The sequence below is a fragment of the Dipodomys merriami genome, unplaced genomic scaffold (assembly GCF_024711535.1).
Source record: "Dipodomys merriami isolate MVZ:Mamm:240054 unplaced genomic scaffold, mDipMer1.0.p SCAF_150, whole genome shotgun sequence".
Taxonomy (NCBI): domain Eukaryota; kingdom Metazoa; phylum Chordata; class Mammalia; order Rodentia; family Heteromyidae; genus Dipodomys; species Dipodomys merriami.
In genome coordinates, this window is record NW_027202827.1 from 576,956 (window position 1) to 600,126 (window position 23,171).

Genomic DNA, 23,171 nt, shown 5'->3' on the forward strand with positions numbered 1-23,171 from the left:
GCGTGAGCCACCAGTGCCCGGCGTCCTAGTGAAATTTGAAGGTTCAAATTTAAATTTAAAATTTCAAAATGTCTAATACTTCCACTTTGGCAACCAAAATGAAAAACAGGGATGTTTTATCCTCAAGAATGTAATTATTTCATGTGCAAAAAAATAAAATAAATGTAATATTAATTCAGTGGAAATAATATATCAAATACTTATGCAATGCATCAATTCCATAGATTATGAGATCTATTGATAAAATTAATAAAACTTGTAAAGTTGGTTTTTCGACATAACATCTTGTACATCTCATTGTTGCAATGGGTCCACCTGTATCCCTATTTAAACAATTTATTTTTCCCTTCCCCTCCACAAATTATACCAACGAGGAGATTGGAAGGAATGGGAAGGGGAAACAAAGGAGCAGGCAACAATGCTTGATATGAAATGTAGTCATTACCTTGCCCATGTAATTGTAACCCCTCTGTATGGTATTTTCACAATTTAAAAAATAATAAATAAATAAAGAAAAATAAATAAAACCCAGGATTGGCAAAAATTTATTTTAAAAGAAAAAAATGATTAAAACTCGTATTAAGTAGATTACTTAAGACATGAACCGAGTGATAATTTTCTTTTCTAGGTGAAGTTGATATAGAAATCAAAATCTAAAGATTCCAGAGTTCTGTGTGCTTATACATGTCAATTTATACATATGCTTGACTCACCTCGACATTATATGAAGATAACTGAGAACAGGACTAGAATAAAAAAAAAATCACTCAAATGTTTAGCTTTATTTTGTGACTAAATATGTATTTTTTATCTCTTTATTTTATTTGAAAAATCTGGTAATTTATTTAAGTCACATCAACAATAATGAGAAATACACAGCTCCTAGCTCCTTAAAAGACAATCAATAAGACAAAAAGAAAACAACAAAGAAAAAAATTGAACCTCATTTTGCATGTAGTCTTTGTATATTGTGGTGATTTGTAACTGTAGATTATGTGACTATCCCATGAATCTGGGCTCAAATCACTAGGGCTACTGGAAGAAAATTTCAAATTCTAGAGCAGCTAACACAGCTGTGCAGTTGTTTGTGGGTTTCACTGAAGTAGTAGCTGGGCCTGAACTGTACAAAGGAAATAATTTTAGTGCTTTGAAGGCAAAAATGTGATGAAAAGCATACTTTTATCTTCTTAGATGAAATAATAAGACCACACTTTAAAGCTTACTAAATGATCAGCCCTTTAAAGAACAGTGCCATTTTTAAGGAACTCTAGATCATTCAAGTCCTTCATTCCATCCACAAGCATTGTTGCCATTCACAAATCATTGTCAAAGTGAATTTCCAGTTCTTTTTGATATTTCAAATGGTTTAGGAGTAACATAAACAATAATTCAAGTTGTTGAGAAAATTTAATTTAGAATAAGCAAGCAAATCAGATTCAACTCCATAGCATAACCTTTAGGAAAAATGAACGGAGGAATATGGCATGTCCTTTGTAATTTAATATTAGACATTAGGGCAAAATGCCAGAAGCAGACTCTACAAGGAAACCGAAGTCTTTGATAATATATATAAAAGATTACCCAGGGAAAAGTAATTTTACTTACATTTCCTATTGTATGATAACATTTTTGTCTGCTAATGAGAGACTCAAAAATATTTTAATTATGATATGAAAAATGTATTGACATAAATGAATGAAATCAGGGCGTAGATGGTACAGGAGCTGGGTGATTCTTTAATTATTTTCATTATTTTGAATGATCTGGTATTTTGTATTGTGGAAGTATGAATGTGTCGAGAGCCCTGCAGGGAGTCTATCTGCATGATAGGCTTGACTATCTCACTGGAACATCAGGAGGCTGTTCACAGAATCCGGTCTTTTCATCCTGCCCCATACAAATACCAGTAGCTGCTAACAACCACCTTTTCACCCCCTAGTAGCTGCTAACGACCACCTTTTCACCCCCATACAAACATCCAGTTGTTGCTAACAACCACCTTTTCACTGCCCTAAACAAGCATCCTGCAGCTGCTATGCCCAATGAAAAAGCTTCCTTATTCTAAACATATAAATACCCCAGTGTGAAAAAATAAAATTTGGCAGCTTGATCAGAATCCTTGTCTTGCTGTCCTTCTTCGTGTCTCTTGTCCCTTCATTCCTTCTCGCTTAGGTTCACTGCCCTCGTTGACGTCCTGCGGGTCGGGACATGAATGTATTTTATATCTGTGCAGGAAAGGTTGATTATTAGATAAGTGTCTGATACCCAATGTCAGGAATCTAACCTGAGTCAGAGTGGTAAATATATGTGTGTGTGTGTGTGTGTGTGTGTGTGTGTGGTGTGTGTGTGTGTGTGCCTGCAAGCATGTATTTAGAAGGAAGAATCTTATTTTCCTCAAGGTATATACTTAATTGTATTAGTTATATTAAATTAATGACAGCAGATTAAGGTAATTAACATTTTGACACATATATTTATATTCCTATGATTGCATGAACAAACTAAAAAGTTATTTTGGTGTATGAGTTTTGTGGAAGGTCAGCTGAAAGTATAAACATTTGGAATCTTGAGAAAGATACCAATGGCAATCATTTCAGTGTAGATCAGTTTTAGACAACACTTGCAAGGATATATAATCATATTTGAAAGTGCAACATTGGTTTATTTTCAAAAGCTACACTATTCTATAACTTTGTAGGAAATTTAAATTATGGAAACATAAAAGTAATGTGATTATTTATTGCATACAGTTTTACACTTTAGTTTTGTCAAATCAAAATACCATTTATTTCTACTGTATAGGAGGAAAACCCTAAATATTACAGTTTAAGCCATATTTCATTTTGGGAAGCCTTGTCTGTATGAATAAGTTTATTTCTTTTGTTTCTGCTTTCCTATTCATAATTCTGTTTCTCATAGTATTATTCTAAGGACAAGTTCTTTATCCCAATTTGGGGCTTGAATATAACTCATGCTCAGTTTGCTAACAGTAGTCAGTCTACCATTTGAACCATGTCTCCAGCCCAGAAATTTTTGAAGTTAATTGGAGATAGAACCTCATGAATTTTCCTACCATTCTGAAAACCATTATCCCCCAAGTCTCATCCTTCTTAATCATTAGGATTATAAATTTGAGTCATGGACCCCAAGAGTCAATGACTTTTCATGTCTTATAGATTCCACATGTTTGCTAGTAATTGTAATAATAAACTACCACAGATTGGGTAGCATTAACACTGTAAATACATTCCCTCTGAGCTGGTGGAACTAAAACTCCAAGATCAGAGTTGGCTCCTTCTGAGTCCTCTTTCCTTGGAATATTCAAGGCCTTCTGCTTCTCTTGGAGGAGAGTTCAACTTAAATGCTACCTTTGAGATTCTCTTTCCCAATGCAGTCACTTTCTAAGGCAATGGGTTTTTGATCTTTAGTGTGATTTCAGTAGGACAGTATCCAACACATAATATATTACTTAATGGATAGGAGAAAATCTCTAATAGGAAATTATTTGGTTTGGGCATGGAAGTTATTCTATATTTAAAAAAAATAACAAAAGAGGCAAAGGTTTTATTAGAGCTTGTAAAATGAGTATGAAGTCTTGACCTCAGACATGCCAAATTCTTACCCTGACACACACTTAAATGCCTAGGAATACTGGATGATTGAACCCAAAATCCTATACTTGTGAAACAGCATCTCTTTTATTGCCATACCAGCAGATTGTAATTTGGTTGCTTATTTTGAGGTAGTATCACTATGCCTGGGCCTGCTTCGACTGCGGTCCTCCTAACACAAGCAAAACACATTGCACCCAGCAAATGGTTAGAGTTTCTGAAACTTCTTTTTTTTGTCTGGGCTTGCCTGGAACTGCAATACTCTAATCTCTGTTTTCTAAGTAGATAATATTGCAGGTTTGAGCCACTTTATCCAGTAAAAGTATACAATTTCAAGATATCTTGATATTGTGTATATTTGTGCTTGACATATATTGCTAACTTTAATTTAATTTTCTCCCTCTTTTGTTTAGTACTCTGAGTTGAAAATATTGACTTTCTTGATATACATGGCTTTGTTTTGGGTGGAATCCCATCACAATCCAAAAAATCTCCCAAAAAGTTTATGTCAAGAATCATGGAAAAAAGGCTTCAGGTTGAAAAAAAAAAACACTGATCCTTAACTTATAATTGCAGTATATTTATAATGTTAGTCAATGCTTTCTGAAGTATGAGAAGAGAAGGAAGACAGAAATGTGAAAGGTGTCATCTCTGTAGAATTTCTGTAGTTGTCACTTCATGTTATCTTTCTTCCTTAAGGCTTGCTTTATTAAAACCCTCTGGGGACTGGGAAGGTGGCTAGTGGTAGAGCGCTTGCCTTGCATGCCTGAGGCCCTGGGTTCGATTGCTCAGCACCACATAAGTAAAAAGAAAAAAGCCAGAAGTGGTGCTGTGGTAGAGTGCTAGCCTTGAGCTGAAGAGCTGAGGGACAGCACCCAGACCCAGAATTCAGGCCCCACGACTAGACCCAAAAAATAATATAAACTGAATAACAACAACAACAGTAATAATAACAGGAATAACAATAGTAATAACAATAGCAACAACCACAGTAGTAATAATAGTAACAATAACAGCAATGACAGTAACAATAACAACAGTAAGAATAACAATAATAACAACAATAGCAATAATAGCAACAATAACAACAACAGTAATAATAGCAATAACAGTAATAATAACAGCAGTAATAATAGTGTTAATAATAGCAACAACAACAATAATAGTCACAACAAGAGTAATAATAATAACAATAACAACGATAAAAGTAATAACAGTAGTAATAAGAGTAACAATAACAACAACAATAACAGTAATAATAGCAAGAACAATAGAAATAATAGCAACAACAACAATAACAGTAATAGCAATAGTAATAATAACAGTAATAACAATAGTAATAACAACAGTAATAATAACAATAGTAAAACAATAACAGTAATACTAGTACTAATATAGTAATAACAATAGTAACAACCACAGGCATAATAATAGTAACAATAACCGTAACAACAGTAACAATAACAGTAATAACAACAGTAATAACAATAGTGACAACAGTGATAGTAACAATAACAACAGTAATAATAATACTAACAAGAGCAATAACAATAGTAACACCAGTAACAATAACAACAACAATAATAACAGTAAAAACAACAGTAAAAACAATACTAATGATAACAGTAACAACTGTAATAACAATAGTTTTAATAATAGTAATAACAATAGCAACTACCCCAGTAGTAATAACAGTAACAATAACAACAATAACAATAATAGTAATAGTAATAACAACAGTAACAATAACAGTAATAATAACAGTAACAATAACAGTAATAATAATAGTAATAACAACAGTAAAAACAATAGTAATGACAACAGTAATAATAACAGTAACAATAGTAATAACAATAGTATCAATAATAGTAATAACAACAGTAACAACAATAGTAATAATCGTAACAATAACAGTAACAATAACGGTAACAACAGTAATAATAACAGTAATAATAGAAATAATAGTAATAACAACAGAAATAACAACAGTAATAACAACAGCAATAATAATAGTAACTAATAGTAATAACAGTAATAACAACAGTAACAATAGTAACAACAAGAGTAATAATAACAGTAATAACAATAATACTAATAATAGTAACAATAGCAACAATAGTAATAATAGAACTAACAGTGATAATAACAGTAATAACAACAGCATTAATAATAGTATTAATAATAGCAACAACAACAATAACAGTAACAACAACAATAGTAATAATAGAATTAATGGTAATAACAATACTAATAATAGTATTAACAATAGTAATAACAGTAACAATAGGAACAAACACAGTAGTAACAGTAGTAATAACAACAATCATAATAGAAATAAGAGTAATAATAATAGCAATAACAGTAATAACAATAATAGCAACAGTAACAATAACAATAGTGATAATAGAAATAATAGTAATAACAACAGTAATAATAGTAAATAAAAATAGTATTAACAACAATAACAGAAATAATAGCAAGAACAATAGGAATAATAGTAACAATAACAACAAGAATAGTAATAATAGAAATAACAGTAATAACAAAAGTAATAACAATAGCAATAATAATAGTAAGAACAATAGTGACAACAACAATAGTAACAATAACAGTAACAACAACAACAACAACAGTAATAACAGTAATAAAAACAACAACAATAACAGTAATAGTAACAAGAACAACAATAGCAATAATAGAAATAACAGTAATATCAATAGCAATGTTAAGAGTAATAATAGCAATAACAATAGCAACGACCACAGTAGTAATAATAGTAACAATAATATCAATAATATCAATAATATCAATCATACAAATAATAGTACTAACAACAGTAATAACAATAGTAATAATACTACTAATAGTGGTAACAATAACAACTATAACAATAATAACAGTGATAACAATAATAATCTTAACAACAATAACAGTAACAATAACAATAGTGACAACAGTAATAGCAAAAAGAACAATGGTAATAATGAAATAACAGTAATAACAACAGTAATGATAATACTAATAACAATAGTAATAATAATAGTAACAATAGTATCAAAAACAACAATAGCAATACTAATAACAGCAATAACTATAGCAATGCCAATAACAATAATAGAAGTAATAATAGTAATAATAACAGTAATAACAGTACCAAGAGTAATAATAGTAAAACTGAGAGTAATAATAACAATAATGGCAATAATCGTAACAGGAGTAGGAACTATGTTCATAACCAAAACAATAGGAGTAATAACAATAGTAACAACAATAACAGTAAGAGTAATAAAAATAGTAACAATAGTAACAATAATAATAATAGTAATAATAGTAAAAACAATAGCAACGACAATAACAGTAACAGTAATAACAATATTAATAACAATAGTAACAACAGCAATAACAGTAACAACAACAACAATAGTAATAATACCAATAAGCATCATAGGAGAAATAGGAAGAGGAATAGGAAGTCAGGTGCCTGGTATCCAAGGAAACCACCAGGAAACCAGAAGTGGCACCATCTTGGTATCTCTATGGCTCCCAGGGGCCCAAGGCCCCACCCCAGGGACAGGAAACTCCATGAGGAAACTCTGAGCTCCACCAGCAAACCGGAAGTGGGGCCATCTTGGTCTCTGGGGCTCAGGGTCACTCAGGGGTCCAGAGAACCCAGGGTGCTGAATTCAAGAACCAAGAGAGCCTGCCCCCCTTCCCTACCCCCACCCCAATAACAAACAAGAGTGGATGGATGGATGGATGGATTGGGTTGATGGATGGGTTGATGGAGGGATGGATGGATGGGTGGATGGATGGATGGATGGATGGATGGGTGGATGGATGGATGCATGCATGCATGGATGGATGGGTGGATGGATGCATGGATGGATGGGTGGATGGATGCATGGATGGATGGGTGGATGGGTGGATGGATGGATGGATGGGTAGATGGATGGGTGGATGGATGGATGAATGGATGGATGGGTGGATGGATGAGTGGATGGATCGGTGGCTGGCTGGGGAGATGGATGGATGGATGGATGGATGGATGGATGGATGGATGGATGGATGGATGGATGGATGGATGGATGGATGGATGGATGGATGGATGGGTGGATGGATGGGTGGATGGGTGGATGGGTGGATGGGTGGGTGGATGGACGGGTGGATGGGTAGATGGATGGATGGATGGAAGGATGGATGGGTGGGTGGATGGATGGATGGATGGATTGACAGACAGATGGATGGATGGATGGGTAGATGGATGCATGGATGGATGGGTGGATGGATGGATGGATGGATGGGTGCATGGGTGGATGGATGGGTGGATGGATGGATGGGTGGATGGAAGGATGGATGGGAGGGTGGATGGATGGATGGATGGGTGGACAGATGGATGGATGGATGGGTGTATGGATGCATGGATTGGTGGATGGATGCATGGATGGATGGGTGGATGGGTGGGTGGATGGATGGGTGGGTGGATGCATGGATGGATGGGTGGATGGGTGGGTGGATGGATGAATGGATGCGTGGGCGAATGGAAGGATGGATGGATGGATGGATGGATGGATGGATGGACGGATGGATGGATGGACGGATGGATGGATTGGTGGATGGATGGGTGGGTGGATGGATGGATGGATTGATGCGTGGGCAGATGTAAGGATGGATGGATGGATGGATGGATGGATGGATTGGTGGATGGATGGATGTGTAGATAGAAGGGTGCATGGATGGGTGGATGGATGGATGGATAGATGGATGGATGGATGCATGCATGGATGGATGGATGGGTGGATGGAAGGATGGATGGGTGGGTGGATGGATGGATGGGTGGATGGATGCATGCATGGATGGATGAGTGGATGGATGCATGGATGGGTGGATGGATGGCTGGTTAGACGGATGGGTGGATGGGTGGATGGATGTGTGGATGGATGCATGGATGGATGGGTAGATGGATGGGTGGATGGATGTGTGGATGGATGGGTGGTTGGGTGGATGGATGGGTGGATGGATGGATGGGTGGGTGGAAGGGTGGATGGATGGATGGATGGGTGGGTGGATGGATGGGCGCATGGATGGATGGATGGAATGGTATTATTTTTGTTGTTACTGTTATTGTTCTTGTTACTATTGTTATTACTATTATGGTTATTGCTGTTGTTGGAATTGTAATTGTTAATACTTATTGTTATTGTTCTTATTGTTTGTTGTTAATGTTATTGTTATTATGACTATTATTACTGTGATTGCTGTTATTACTGCTATTATTATTATTGCTGTTATTGCTCTTACTTTTATGATTACTGTTATGGTTATTATTATTGTTACTATTGTTACTGTCATGGTGATTGATGTTGTCTTTGTTCTTATCACTATTGTTTTGCTGTTATTGTGATTCTTGCTGTAATTGTTATTATTGTTACTGTTATTGTTATTATTGCTATTGTTACAGTTATTGTTACTGTTATCATTATCGATGTTATTGAACTTATTATTGTTATTGTTATAGTTATTGTTATTATGGCTACTATTACTCTGGTTATTGCTATTATTGCTTCTATTGTTATTGTTACTCTTATTAATGTCATTGTTATTGTTATTTGGTTGTTATAATGGCTATTATTGTTATTGTTATTGCTATGATTGCTGTGATTGTTGTTGCTCCCATTGTTACTGTTCTTGTTATGGATGATGTGTGATTGTTATTCTTACAGTTATGATCGCTGTTATTGTTACTCATACTATGATTGTTGTTATTATTGCTATTGTTATTCATGTCATTGTTGTTGTTAATACTGTTATTGCTCTTATTCTCACCTTGACCCAGTTGATTCCCAGCCTTCAGCCCCACCCTGGCCTTGAAGAGCAAGAGACTAAGCTATTCTCAGCACAGCCTGATATTTTTAGACCCAAGGCTGATCACCCACCATCTGCAGCACCAGAGGACACAAAACCAAATGGAACAAATCCCACAGGCAGAGGGGGAGAGGAGGGGCCTGGGCAGGATATAACAGCCATCCATCCACCCACCCATCCATCACCCATCCACCCACCCATCCATCCATCCACCCATCCACCCACCCATCCATCCACCCATCCACCCACCCATCCACCCATCCATCCACCCATCCATCCAATCATCCACCCATCCATCCAATCATCCACCCATCCATCCACCCACCCATCCATCCATCCATCCATCCACCCATCCATCCACCCATCCATCAACTCATTAATCCACCCATCCACCCATCCATCACCCATCCATCCATTCACCCATGCATCCATCCACCCATCCACCCACCCCTCCATCCATCCATTCATCCATCCATCCATCAACCCATCCACCCATCCATCAATCCATCCACCCATCTACCCATCACCCACCTATCGGTCCCCCATCCACCGTCCACCCATCCACCCATCCATCCACCCATCCATCCATCCACCCACCCATCCACCCATCCATGTATCCATCCGTCCACCCATCCACCGGTCCACCCATCCACCCATCCATCCACCCATCCATCCATCCACCCACCCATCCACCCATCCATCTATCCATCCGTCCACCCATCCACCAGTCCACCCATCCACCCATCCATCCACCCATCCATCCATCCACCCACCCATCCACCCATCCATCCATCCATCCACCCATCCATCCATCCACCCATCCATCCACCCATCCACCCATCCATCCCCATCCATCCACCCATGCATTTACCCATCCATCCATCCATCCATCCACTCGTGACTCAGTGAGGCACTTCCTGTGTTCATTCCCTTTATTTCCAGAGGTCAGGGAGGCCCTGGGATGGGTCAGGTCTTGGCCTTGTGTCCAGTGTCCTTCTGTCTGTCTGTCTGTCCGTCCGCAGGTCAGTTGAAGGCGGGCAGGCTGAAGAGCTCGGGTTGTATGTCACCCAAGGAGGGCAGCAGCAGGGTGGCCCCGGCCGTTGAGTTCGGGGTCGAGCTGGACGCTGGGCACCATGACCACCTGCATCCCCTCTGCCTCGGCGACCGCCATGCCGTGGGGCGTGTCCTCCAGCACCAGGCACTGCAGGGTCAGAGGGCGAGAGAGACACGCGGAGTGAGAGGTCGGCCGGGGGGTGGGCCGGGTGCCCAGTGTTGGAGGGAAGGAAGGGGGGAAGGAAGGAAGGAAAGAAGGAAGGAGGGAAGGAGGGAAGGAAGGAAGGAGGGAAGGAAGGAAGGATGAAAAGGAAGGATGGAGGGAAGGAACAAGAAGGAAGGAGGGAAGGAAGGAAGGAAGGAGGGAAGGAAAGAAGGATGGAGGGAAAGAAGGAAGGAGGGAGGGAAGGAGGGAAAAAAGGAGGGAAGGAGGGAAAGAAGGAGGGAAGGAGGGAGGGAAGGAAGGAGGGAAGGAAGGAGGGAGGGAAAGAAGGAGGGAGGGAAGGAAGGAAGGAGTGAAGGAAGGAAGGAAGGAGGGAAGGAAGGAGGGAAGGAAGGAGGGAAGGTGACCGTCGAGCCACGGCGTGCCTACTGGCATGTTCTGTGTGTGATTTCGAGGCCTCCCCCACCCAGGGCCTGGTGTGGGCCAGGTGAGCACTGTGCCAAGGAGTCTCCCTCCCTGTTCCCCTGGGGCTGTCTGTCCATCCGTCTCTCCATCCGTCCATCCGTCTGTGTGATTGTGTGTCTGTCCGTGTCTCTCTGTCTGTTTCTGTGTGTCTGTCTGTCCCTATATCTGTCTGTCTGTGTCTCTGTGGTCGGTCTGTCTGGTCTGTTCTGTGTATCTGTCTGTCTGGACTCTTATGTCTGTCTGTCTGTCTCTGTATGTGTGTCTGTCTGTGTCTGGCCAAGTGTCTCTGTGTCTGTCTATCTGTGTGTGTCTGTCTCTGTATCCGTCTGTCTGTCTATATGCCTATTTGTGTGTCTCTGTAGTCTGTCTGTCTGTGTGTCTGTCTGTGTATGTATGTCTATCTCTCTGTCTGTCTATCGGTGTGTGTCTGTCTGTCCGTGTCTCTGTGCTCTGTCTGTCTGTCTGTCTGCCTGGTCTGTGTATCTGTGCGTCTGTCTGTGTCTATCTGTCTGTCTGTGTGTCTATCAGTGTGTCTGTCTGTGTCTCTGTGGTCTGTCTGGTAGGTCTGTGAATCTGTGTGTCTGTCCCGTCTCTTGTGTCTGTCTGTCTGTCTATCTGTCTGGTCTCTGTGTCTGTGTGTCTGTGTGTCTATCTCTCTGTCAGTGTGTCTGTCTGTCTATTGGAGTGTGACTGTCTGTCCGTGTCTCTGTGGTCTGTCTGTCTGTCTGTCTGTCTATGAGTCTGTCTCTGTGTCTGTGTCTCTATCTGGTTTGTCTGCCTGTCGGTCTGTGTGTCTATCTGCCTGTCTGTCTGTCTGCATGTCTGTCTGGTTTGTCCATGTGTCTATCTGTGTCTCTGTGTCCGTCTCTGCATCTATCTGTGTGTTTCTGTGTCTGGCTGTCTGTCTGTCTGGTCTGTGTATCTGTGTATCCGTCCATGTCTGTCTGTATGTGTGTCTCTCTGTGTGTGGTGTGTGTCTCTCTGTGTGTGGTCCATGCAGTGGACCCGAGGCCCGAGGCCTCGGTTTACCTGGTTGACGGGGGGGGGGGATGAGGAGAGAACCTGCGGGTGCAGGCCAGGAAGATGTCCGGAGAACCTGTGGGCGCAGGCCAGGAAGATGTCCGGGGCGGGCTTGCTGGCCTTGACCTCGGGGTCATCACCCAGCACCACGTGGTGAAAGGCACCGAACAGCTCCCGGTGTGCGCTGGTCTTGGCCTGGTAGGACTCAGTCCCTGAGCTGGTGGCCAGGGCAAAGAGGATGCTGTGCTTCTGTATGTGGAGGATCAACTTCTCTGCACCTGGAGATAGAGAGACAGGAGGAGAAGAACTTAGGTCTTTGGTGGCCTAGGGGGGAAATCCACAAATCCATCCATCCACCCATCCATCCATCCATCTACCCATCCACCCATCCATCCACCCATCCATCTATCTATCCATCCATCCATCCACCCACCCATCCATCCACCCATCCATCTATCTATCCATCCATTCATCCATCCATCCATCCATCCACCCATCCACCGATCCATCCACCCATCCATCAATCCATCAATCCATCAATCAATCCATCTACCCAGCCAGCCACCCATCCATCCACTCATCCATCCAGCTACCCATCCATCCATCCATCCATCCATCCATCTACTCATCCATCCACCCACCCACCCATCATCCATCCATCTATCCAGCAAGCCACCCATCCATCCATTCATCCATCCACCCATCCATCCATTCATCCATTCATCCATCCACCCACCCATCCACTCATCTATCCATCCATCCATCCATCCATCCATCCATCCATCCATTGACCCATCCATCAACCCATCCATCCACCCATCCACCCACCCATCCATCCATCAATTCATCCATCCACCCATCCATCCACCATCCATCCATCCATCCATCCACCCATCCATCCATCCACCCACCCATCCATCCATCCATCCATTCATCCACCCATCCATCCATCATCATCATCATCATCATCATCATCATCATCATCATCATCATCATCATCATCATGGTGACCCTGGAAGGATGTGAACTCCGGGCATCATCATCATCATCATCATGGTGACCCAGGGCATTTCCCAGGGCGACCGGCCGGGCCACATGCACGCACACGCACGCACACACGTGTATGAGCAGATGACATCTTGTCCCGAGCACTGGGCAGCGAGTCCTAGATAGGGTGGTGGAGACGGCACCGCGTTCTAGAAGGTTCTGAATCCAACGGTCATGGCAGATGGACCGGTGAAGTCTAGGATGTACACACAGACAGACAGACAGACAGACAGACAGACACACACACACACACATACACACACACACACACACACACACACACACACACACACACACAACGGCCCGGGGAAAGGAGATGGTTCTAGAAAGTTTGTCCCTTTTCAGAGTTCTTCACCCAGACAGACAGACTGACAGATGGATAGATGGATGGATAGACAGATGGGTGGATGGATGGACAGACAGACAGAGAGATGGATGGACAGATGGGCGGAAGGATGGACAGACAGACAGACTGATACATGGATAGACGGATAGACAGATGGGTGGATGGATGGACAGACAGACAGACTGATAGCTAGCTAGATGGATGGATTGATGGACAGACAGACAGACTGATACCTAGATAGATGGATGGATGGATGGACAGACAGACTGAAAGATGGATAGATAAGACGGATAGACAGATGGGTGGATGGATGGACAGACAGACAGACTGATAGATGGGTAGATGGATGGATGGACAGACTGACAGATGGATAGATGGATAGACAGATGGGCAGATGGATGGACAGACAGATAGATGGATAGACAGGCAGACTGACAGATGGATAGATGGATAGACAAATGGGTGGATGGATGGACAGACAGACAGATGGATAGATGGATAATAGATGGATAGATGGATGGATGGACAGACAGACAGATTGACAGATGGACAGATGGATGGATAGACAGATGGACAGAAGGATGGACAGACAGGCTGGTAGGTGGATAGACAGACAGACGGATGGATAGATGATAGATAGATACACAGATAAGATACATGAATAGATGGATAGATGGATGGATGGTTGGACAGACAGAGAGATGTATAGATAGACACACAGACAGACAGATAGGTGGATAGATATAGTAGATAGATAGACAGATAGACATGTGGATAGACAGATGGATGGATGGATCCATGAATGGACAGACAGACAGAGAGTAAGTAGATAGACAGACACCTGGATAGACAGAGGGATGGATGCATAGATGGACAGACAGACAGATAGACGGATGGGTGGATGGGTGGATAGATGGGTGGATAGAAGGGTGGATGGATGGATGGGGGATGGGTGGGTGGATGGGTGGATGGATGGGTGGGTGGATGGATGTTGATTGAATATGGATGGGATTAACATTTACACACTTGAGTGACTTGGACCCAAGTCCTGATACAATATGGGTGGGATTAACGTTTGCACACTTCAGTGAGTTGGACCCAAGTCCTCATCTGGATGGAGGAGAGACGGAAGGGATTAACATTTGCACAATTGAGTGACGGACCCAACTCATCTCCATGGAGGAAGGAGGGAAGGGATTAACATTTGCACACTTGAATGAGTTGGACCCAAGTCCTGCTGTTGATGGAATATGGAAGGGATTAACATTTGCACAGTTGAGTGACTTGGACCCAAGTGTTCATCTCAATGGAGGATGGATGGATGGGTGGATGGATGGATGGATGGGTGGGTGGATGGATGAGTGGATGGATGGGAGGGTGGATGGATGGATGGATGGGTGGATGGATGGATGGGTGGATAGATGGGTGGATGGGTGGATGGATGGATGGATGGATAGATGGGTGGATGGGTGGATGGATGGATGGGTGGATAGATGGATGGGTGGATGGATGGATAGGTGGACGGATGGGTGGATGGATGGATGGGTGGATCAGAGGGTGGATGGGTGGATGGATGGATGGATGGATGGATGGGTGAATAGATGGGTGGATGGATAGGTGGATGGGTGGGTGGATGGATGGGTGGATGGATGTTGATTAAATATGGGTGGGATTAACATTTTCACACTTGAGTGACTTGGAACCAAGTCCTGACCTCAATGGAGTAGGTCAAGCTCTGTCTCTGTCTCTGTCTGTCTGTCTGTGTCTTCTTCTGTCTGTGTCTGTCTTTGTCTCCTCTGTCAGTCTGTCTGTTGGTCTGCGTGTCTCTACCTGTCCATGTCTGTGTCTGTCTGTCTTTGTCTCTCTGTCTCTGTCTGTCTCCTCTGTCAGTCTGTCTGTGTCTCGTTCTCTCTTTCTTTGTCTGTCTGTCTGTGTCTGTCAGTCTACTTCTGTCTCTGTCTTTCTGTCTGTCTGTCTCGTCTGTGTCTGCCTGTTGGTCTGCCTGTCCATGTCTGTCTCACTGTCTGTCTGTCTCTGTCTCATTCTGTCTTTGTCTGTCTCGGTCTGTCTGTCTGTCATCAGTCTACTTCTGACTTCTGTGTCTGTCTGTCTCTTTGTCTCTCTGTTTCTGTCTCCTGTGTTTGTCTGGGTCTCGTTCTGTCTTTCTTTGTCTGCCTGTGTCAGTATCTGTCTGTCTGTGTGTCTGTCTGTCTGTGTCTCTCTGTTATTCTCTGTCTTTCGTGTCTGTCTGTCATTCTCTGTGTCTGTCTGTCTTTCTCTGTGTCTGTGTCTGTCTCTGCCTATGTCTGTCTGTCCATCTGTCTGTGTCTCTCTCTGTGTCCATCTGTGTGTCTGTCTCTGTCTGTCTTTGTCCCAGTGTCTGTCTGTCTTGCTCTATGTCTGTCCGTCTCTGTCTGTCGGCCTGTGTCTGTCTCTCTCTGTCATTCCCTGTCTGGCTCTGCCTCTGTCTGTCTGTCTCTCTGTCTGTCATTCTGTGTCTGTCTGTCTATGCCTGCCCATGTCTCTGTCTTCTCTGTGTCTGTCTGTGTCCATCTATCTGTCTGTGTCTCTCTGTGTCCATCTGTGTGTCTGTCTCTGTCCCAGTGTCTGTCTGACTCTGTTTCACTGTCCCTGTGTCTGTCAGTCTGTCTCTGGGAACCGCGCATGCTTGTTGCAGGGCAGCGCAGCCCAATCCCGCGCATGCGCAGATCCGTACCTCGCAGAGCCCGGGGAGCACACGCATGCGTGTTCCTGCTCGGCGGGGGGGGGGGGGGGGGAGGGACGGGGCGTGCTGGCTCATGCATGCGCGGTACAGCGCGGAGGACCTCCCCCCCCCAGGTGGCACGCATGCGCAGTACCAACCAGACCAACCGAGGGAATCCCACGCATGCACGCACCACACGCTCGGCCCGGACGGTGCCGGACGACTCAACCAGTGCGCATGCGCAATGCGGACGGAACCTCGATCCTCCGGAGTCCCCTAGGCACCTCCCGGCGGACTCACGCTGTGCGCATGCGCAACTCGACCCTCCAGGGTCCGCTCTGCGCCTCCCTGCCGATTCAACCTGTGCGCATGCGCCGTGGGTCCACACGCGGGAGGGCAGTGGGAACAAGCAGCCAAGGGACGCGCATGCGCAGCGGCGCTCCGCCGGGAGCGCTAGGCCCCTCCCTGCTGACGAACCCTGTGCGCATGCGCATTGGCGCAGGCTGGCTCAGCCCCTCCCAGCTGCCTAACCCTGTGCGTAAGCGCAATGGCGCTCCGCCAGGCCGGCTCAGCCTGTCCCCGCTGAAGAACACTCTGCGCATGCGCAATGGCTCTCCGCTGGGAGCGTTCGGCCCCTTCCCCGCTAACCCTATGTGCATGCGCAGTGGCGCTCCGCCGAGAGCGCGAGCATGCGCGCCCGCGTCTTGGCGCCGGCTGATGACATCGATGCGACGGCGCCGGCGGCCGCGCCCGGAAATGCAGCCGTGGCGGGGCCGCGGAGCGTCGCCGCCGCCGCCACCATGGCCACCACTATGCCGTCCGGATCCGGAAGCGGAAGCGGAAGCGCGCAGGAACCCCGAGGACGCCGACCCGGGCGGCCCCCGGGTCACCGTCGGTGCGTGGAGGCCTCCAGGACGAGGCGCCTTTAAGAGGCGGGGACGCTGGAGGGCGTGGCTTTCTGATGGGCGTGGCGTCGCGGTGGGCGTGGCCTGCAGGGCGTGGAGCTGACAGGAGAGTCAGTGGGGGGCGTGGCCTGGAACAGAGGCCATTGGGCCGCTGGGGTTTGGGGGCGTGGCCTGGAAAGACGCCATTGGGCGGCTGGACGTAATGCCATTGGTCGGCTGGGCTGGGGGCGTGGCTTGGAAGTAAGGCCATTGGGCCGCTGGGCCTAGGGGGCATGGCCTGGCAGGAACTAGGCTATTGAGGGTCCTGGCTTTGGGGGTATGGCTTGGAAGTAAGGCCATTGGGCAGCTGGTCCTGGAGGGGCGTGGCCTGGCAACAGTGATGCTATTGTGTAGTCTGGCTTTGAGGGCGTGGCCTGGGTGTGCTGCCATTGGATGGCTGGCCTGGGGGGCGTGGCCTGGCAGGAACCAGGCCGTTGGGTGCCCTGGCTTTGGGGACTTAGCACCCACCACCTCCCCATGGTGACTCAGGGACTGAGCACCCAGCACCTCTCCATGGTGACCCAGGGCAGGGACTGAGCACCCAGCACCTCCCCATGGTGACCCAAAGTGGGGACTCAGCACCCAGCACCTCACCATAGTGACTCAGGATGGGGACTGAGCACCCAGCACCTCCCTAAGGTGCGCCAGATCCAGCAGTAAGCACCCAGCACCTCCCCATGGTGACCCAGAATGGGGACTGAGCACCCAGCACCTCCCCATGGTGACCCAGGATGGGCAATAAGCCCCCACTACCTGCCCATGGTGACCCAGGACCAAGACTAAGCACCCAGCACCTCCCCATGGTGACCTAGGGCCAGGACTAAGCACCCAGCACCTCCCCATGGTAACCCAGGATGGGGAATAAGCACCCAGCAACTCCCCATGGTGACCCAGGGCCAGGTCTAAGCACCCAGCACCTCCCCATGGTGACCCAGGGCCAGGACTAAGTACCCAGCACCTCCCCATGATGACTCAGGGGAGGGACTGAGCACCCAGCACCTCCCCATGATTACCCAGGGACTGAGCACCCAGCACCTCCCCATGGTGACCCAATGTGGGGACTAAGCACCCAGCACCTTCCCATAGTGACTCAGGATGGGGACTGAGCACCCAGCACCTCCCCATAGTGATTCAGGATGGGGACTGAGCGCCTAGCACCTCCCTATGGTGCCCCAGATCCAGGAGTAAGTACCCAGCACTTCCCCATGGTGACCAAGGGCAGGGACTAAGCACCCAGCACCTCCCCATGGTGACCCAGGACCAGGACTAAGCACCCATCACCTCCCCATGGTGACCCAGGGCCAGGACTAAGCACCCAGCATTATCCCATGATGACCCAGGGCTGGGACTAAGCACCTAGCACTATCCCAGGGTGACCCGGGGCCAGGACTAAGCACCCAGCACCTCCCCATGGTGACCCAGAGTGGGGACTAAGCATCCAGCACCTTCCCATAGTGACTCACAATATCCCCCAAGCACCCAGCACCATCCCATAATGACCCAAGACAGGAACTAAGCACCCAGCACCTCCCCAGGATGATCCCCAAGCACCCAGCACCACCCCATAGTAACCCAGGGCTGGGACTAAGCACCCAACACCTCATCATAGTGACCTAGGATGATTCCCAAGCACCCAGCACCATCCCATGACAACCCAGGGCTGGGACTAAGCAACCAGCACCTCCTCAGAGTAACCCAGGACCAGGACTAAGCACCCAGCACCATCCTATGATGACCCAGGGCTGGGACTAAGCACCCAGCACCTCCCCATGGTGACCCAGGGGAGATACTGAGAACCTAGCACCATCCCATGATGACCCAGGACAGGGACAAAGCAACCAGCACCTCCTCAGAGTAACCAGAACTGGAACTAAGCACCCAGCACCACCACCTGGGGAACAAGGACTGAGCCTAAGCATTCAGCACCTCTCCATGGAGACCGAGGATAGGAACTAAGCACCCAGCACCTCCCCATGGTGACCCAGGAACGGGACTTCACACCCAGCACCTCCCTACTGTTTACATGAGTCAGGTACCAAGCACCCAGCACCTGCCTATTACTAACTCAGGACAGATACCAAGCACCCAGCACTTCCCCACAGGGACTCTGGATAATCAGCAAGCACCTAGCACCTCACGTGTGTGTCCTTTCCCTCCCCCTGACCCCATCCCAGGTTCTCCACGTGGCGCGATGACCGCTGGTTGTACAGGATGATGGACTATGTGCCTGGTGGCCAACTCCTCAGCTACCTGCGCGCCCGCCAAGATCCTGTGCGCACTGGCCTACCTGCAGGTGAGCGGACCAGCAATGATGGGGGCCGCCCATCCATCCATCCATCCATCCATCCACCCATCCATCCACCCATCGATCCTTCATCCATCCACCCACCCATCCATCCATCCACTCATCCATCCATCCACCCATCCACCCATCCACTCATCCAGCCACCCATCCACCTATCCATCCATCCACCCATCCATCCACTCATCCACCCATCCATCCATCCACCCATCCATCCATCCATCCATCCATCCACCCACCCATCCATCCACCCATCCATCCACCATCCATCCATCCAGAAAGTTCCAGAAAGTTCTCCCAAGGTTCCAGAAGGTCCCAGAAAGCTCCAGGTTTCAGAATAACTCAGCACATTCCCCAGGCAGGTGATCCCTCCACCCAGACACACCCCAACCCTCCCACCCCCCTTCCTTGGCCCAGGAATGATTTTGGGGGGGAGGGGGGGAGGGAAGGAGGGTATTGATGATATTGGTATTGGTGTTGGTATTGATACTGATCCTCTCATGGTCTATTGATGATAGGTTTTCCCAGGGGATCTGTTTGATCTAAGGACTTGAGACGCTTCCAGGACAACCCATGGAAGGTTCTAGAAAGAAGCCAGGGCTGGGGCTGGTTTCTATTTCCTCCCCACCCCCCCCCATTCTCCCCAACATCTGGGACCCAGTTGCGTTCATCCCTTGGGATTCTCCTCCATGGGAGAAGTTGAGGATGGATGATGACATCACCCCTTCCCATGATCCTTTGCGGTGACTGGTCCAGGGTCCCTTGACTATTCTTGTTGTTGTTGTTGTTGTTGTTGATTTATTATGATGATTAGCTCATGTGCATGGTCTTGTCTTTCCCTTCCCCCCGCCCCAACCAAGCTTCTAGAAGCTTCTGGAACAAATTGCTGATGGATTTCCTGTGTGTGTGTCAGACTCAACCAGAACCCAGCCAATGGCTTCCTCTTCTCAACGCCTGGAAATCTGCCCAACACTTCCTGGAAGGGGGGAGGGGGAGGGGGAATGGAGGAAATGAATAATGAATGAATGAATTCCCTCCTTCCTTCCCTCCTTCCAATCCTTCCTTCCCTCCATCCTTTCTTCCTTCCTTCCCTCCTTCCTTCCTTCCTTCCTTCCTTCCTTCCTTCCCTCCTTCCTTCCTTCCTTCCTTCCTTCCTTCCTTCCTCCTTCCTTCCTCCTTCCTTCCTCCTTCCTTCCCTTCTTCCTTCCTTCCTTCCCTCCTTCCTTCCTTCCTTCCTTCCCTCCTTCCCTCCTTCCTTTCTTCATTCCTTCCCTCCTTCCTTCCTTCCTTCGTTCCCTCCACTCCTTCCTTCCTTCCTTCCCTCCTTCCTTTATTCCCTCCACTTCTTCCCTCCTTCCTTCCTTCCTTCCCTCCTTCTCTCCTTCCTTCTTATGTCTTTCTGTCTGTCTCTGTCTCTGTATTTCTGTCTCTGTCTGTCTCTGTGTCTCTTTCTGTTTTGCAGTCTGTTTGTCTGTCACTCTGTCTCTGTCCATTTGTCTCTATGTCTCTGTGTGTCTGTCTCTGTATCTGTCTGTCTGTCTCTGTCTGTCTGTCTCTGCCTCTGTTCATCTGTCTGTCTGGCTAGCTATGTCTGTCTCTGTCTCTTTCTGTCTCTGTCTGTCTGTCTGTCTGTCTGTCTCTGATTCCATTTTTCTGTCTGTTTCTGTTTGTGTCTGTTCATCTGTCTCTGTGTGTCTGTCTGTCTGTCTCTGTGTTTCTCTGTATTTTTCTGTGTCTGTCTCTGTCTGTTCGTCTGTCGGTCTCTCTGTGTGTCTGTCTGTCTTCATCTGTCTGTCTCTGTGTGTCTCAATCTCTATCTGTCTCTGTCCGTTTGTCTCTCTGTCTATGTCTCACTCTGTATTTGTCTCTGTCTGTCTGTCCATCCGTCTGTCTGTCTCTGACTCCTTTTTTCTCTTTTACCGTTTCTCTGTCTCTATGGTTCTGTCTGTACGTCTGTCTGTCCCTGTCTGACTCTGTGTCTCTCTGTGTCTGTCCATTTGTCTGTCTCTCTGTCTGCCTCTGTCTGTCAATTTGTCTGTCCATCTGTCTCTGTCTGTTTCTCTGTCTATTTCTCTGTCTGTCTGTCTGTCTGTCTGTCTCTGTTCATCTGTCTCTCTGTGTCTGTCTGTCTGTCTATCTCTATTTCTGTCTGTCTCTATTTCTCTTTGTGACTTTCTGTCTGTCTGTTTCTCCGTCGGTCTGTTTATCTCTGTGTCTGTCTGTCTGTCTCTATGTCCATTTGTGTCTTTGTCTGTGTCTGTCTGTCTCTGGTTATCTGTCTGTGTCTGTCTGTCTCTCTGTCCATTTGTCTGTCTCTGTCTGTGTCTGTCTGTCTGTCTCTCTGTCTCTTTCTGGGTCTGTCTGTCTGTCTCTGACTCCATTTTTCTGTGTTTGTGTCTGTGTCTCTGTCTGTTTGTCCCTGTATCTGTGTGTTTGTCTGTCTGTCTCTGTCTTTCTCTATCTGTGTGTCATTCTCTCTCTGTGTCTGACTGTCTCTGTTCATCTGTCTCTCTGTGTTTCTCTCTATATATTTGTCTCTGTCTCTTTGTCTATCTGTCTGTCCCTGTCTGTGTGTCTCTCGGTCTCTATTTGTCTCTTTGTCTATCTCTATGTCCATGTCTGTCTCTGTATGTCTGTCTCTGTTCATCTGTCTCTCTGTGTCTGTCTGTCTGTATCTCTCTGCCTATCGCTCTGTGTCTATTTTTCTGTTTCTGTCTGTGTGTCTGTCCGTGTTCATCTACCTCTCTGTGTGTCTGTCTGTCTCTTGTGTTTCTCTGTATTTGTCTCTGTCTCTCTGTGTCCATCTGTCTGTCTATGTCTGTGAGTCTGTCTGTCTGTGTTCATCTGTCTCTCTGTCTGTTTGTCTCTGTCTCTGTCTGTCCATCTGTCATTCTCTGTGTCCGTCTGTCTCTGTATCTGTTTGTCTCTATCTGTGTCTGTCTGTCTCTGTGTCTGTCTCTCTGTCCATGTCTGTCTCTGTTCATCTCTCTCTCTCTGTCTCTGTGTCTGTCTGTCTCTCTCTCTGTCTCTGTCTGTCTGTCTCTATATTTATCTGTCTGTATCTCTGTGTGTCTCTGTCTGTCTGTCTCTATATTTGTCTGTATCTCTCTGTCTGTCTGTCTGTGTCTGTCTGTCTATTTTTCTCTCTCTGTCTGTGTCTGTCCCTGTTCATCTGCCTCCCTGTGTGTCTGTCTGTCTCTTGTGTTTCTCTGTATTTGTGTCTGTCTCTCCATCTCTGTCTGTGTGTCTCTCTGTGTCTCTGTCTCTCTCTGTTTATCTGTTTCTGTCTGTGTTTTGTCTCTCTGTCTCTGTCTGTCCATCTGTCATTCTCTCTGTCTGTCTCTGTCTCTCTGAGTCTGTCTGTCTGTTCATCTCTCTCTGTGTCTGTCTGTCTGTCTCTCTGTCTCTGTCTGTCTGTCTATATTTGTATGTCTGTATCTCTCTGTCTGTCTTTCTGTGTCTGTCTATTTTTCCCTCTCTGTCTGTCTGTGTGTCTGTCCCTGTTTATCTGCCTGTCTGTGTGTCTGTCTGTCTCTGTCTCTCTGTCTCTCTCTGTCTATCTGTGTGTCTGTCTGTGTGTCTGTCTCTGACTCCATTCCTCTGTCTTTCTGGCTGCGTTTCCTCTCTGTCTGTCTGTCTGTCTATCCCCCCTCC

General features: G+C 46.0%; 2 long non-coding RNA genes across 3 annotated transcripts; one reads left to right on the top strand and one right to left on the bottom strand.

The window, feature by feature from the left end:
- Positions 1–10,363: 10,363 nt before the first annotated feature.
- On the bottom strand, positions 10,364–16,679 carry LOC138827087 (uncharacterized). 2 transcript variants are annotated; one of them, XR_011371952.1, is made up of 3 exons: positions 16,465–16,679; positions 12,217–12,452; positions 10,364–10,674 (listed from the first exon to the last, which is right to left on the bottom strand). It is a non-coding gene; the product is annotated as an uncharacterized lncRNA (long non-coding RNA). The 2 variants fall into 2 exon arrangements; XR_011371951.1 differs by having other exon boundaries at positions 12,184–12,452.
- A 354-nt stretch (positions 16,680–17,033) lies between these two features.
- On the top strand, positions 17,034–20,137 carry LOC138827093 (uncharacterized). Its single transcript, XR_011371958.1, has 3 exons — positions 17,034–17,166; positions 19,390–19,508; positions 20,036–20,137. It is a non-coding gene; the product is annotated as an uncharacterized lncRNA (long non-coding RNA).
- Positions 20,138–23,171: the final 3,034 nt, after the last annotated feature.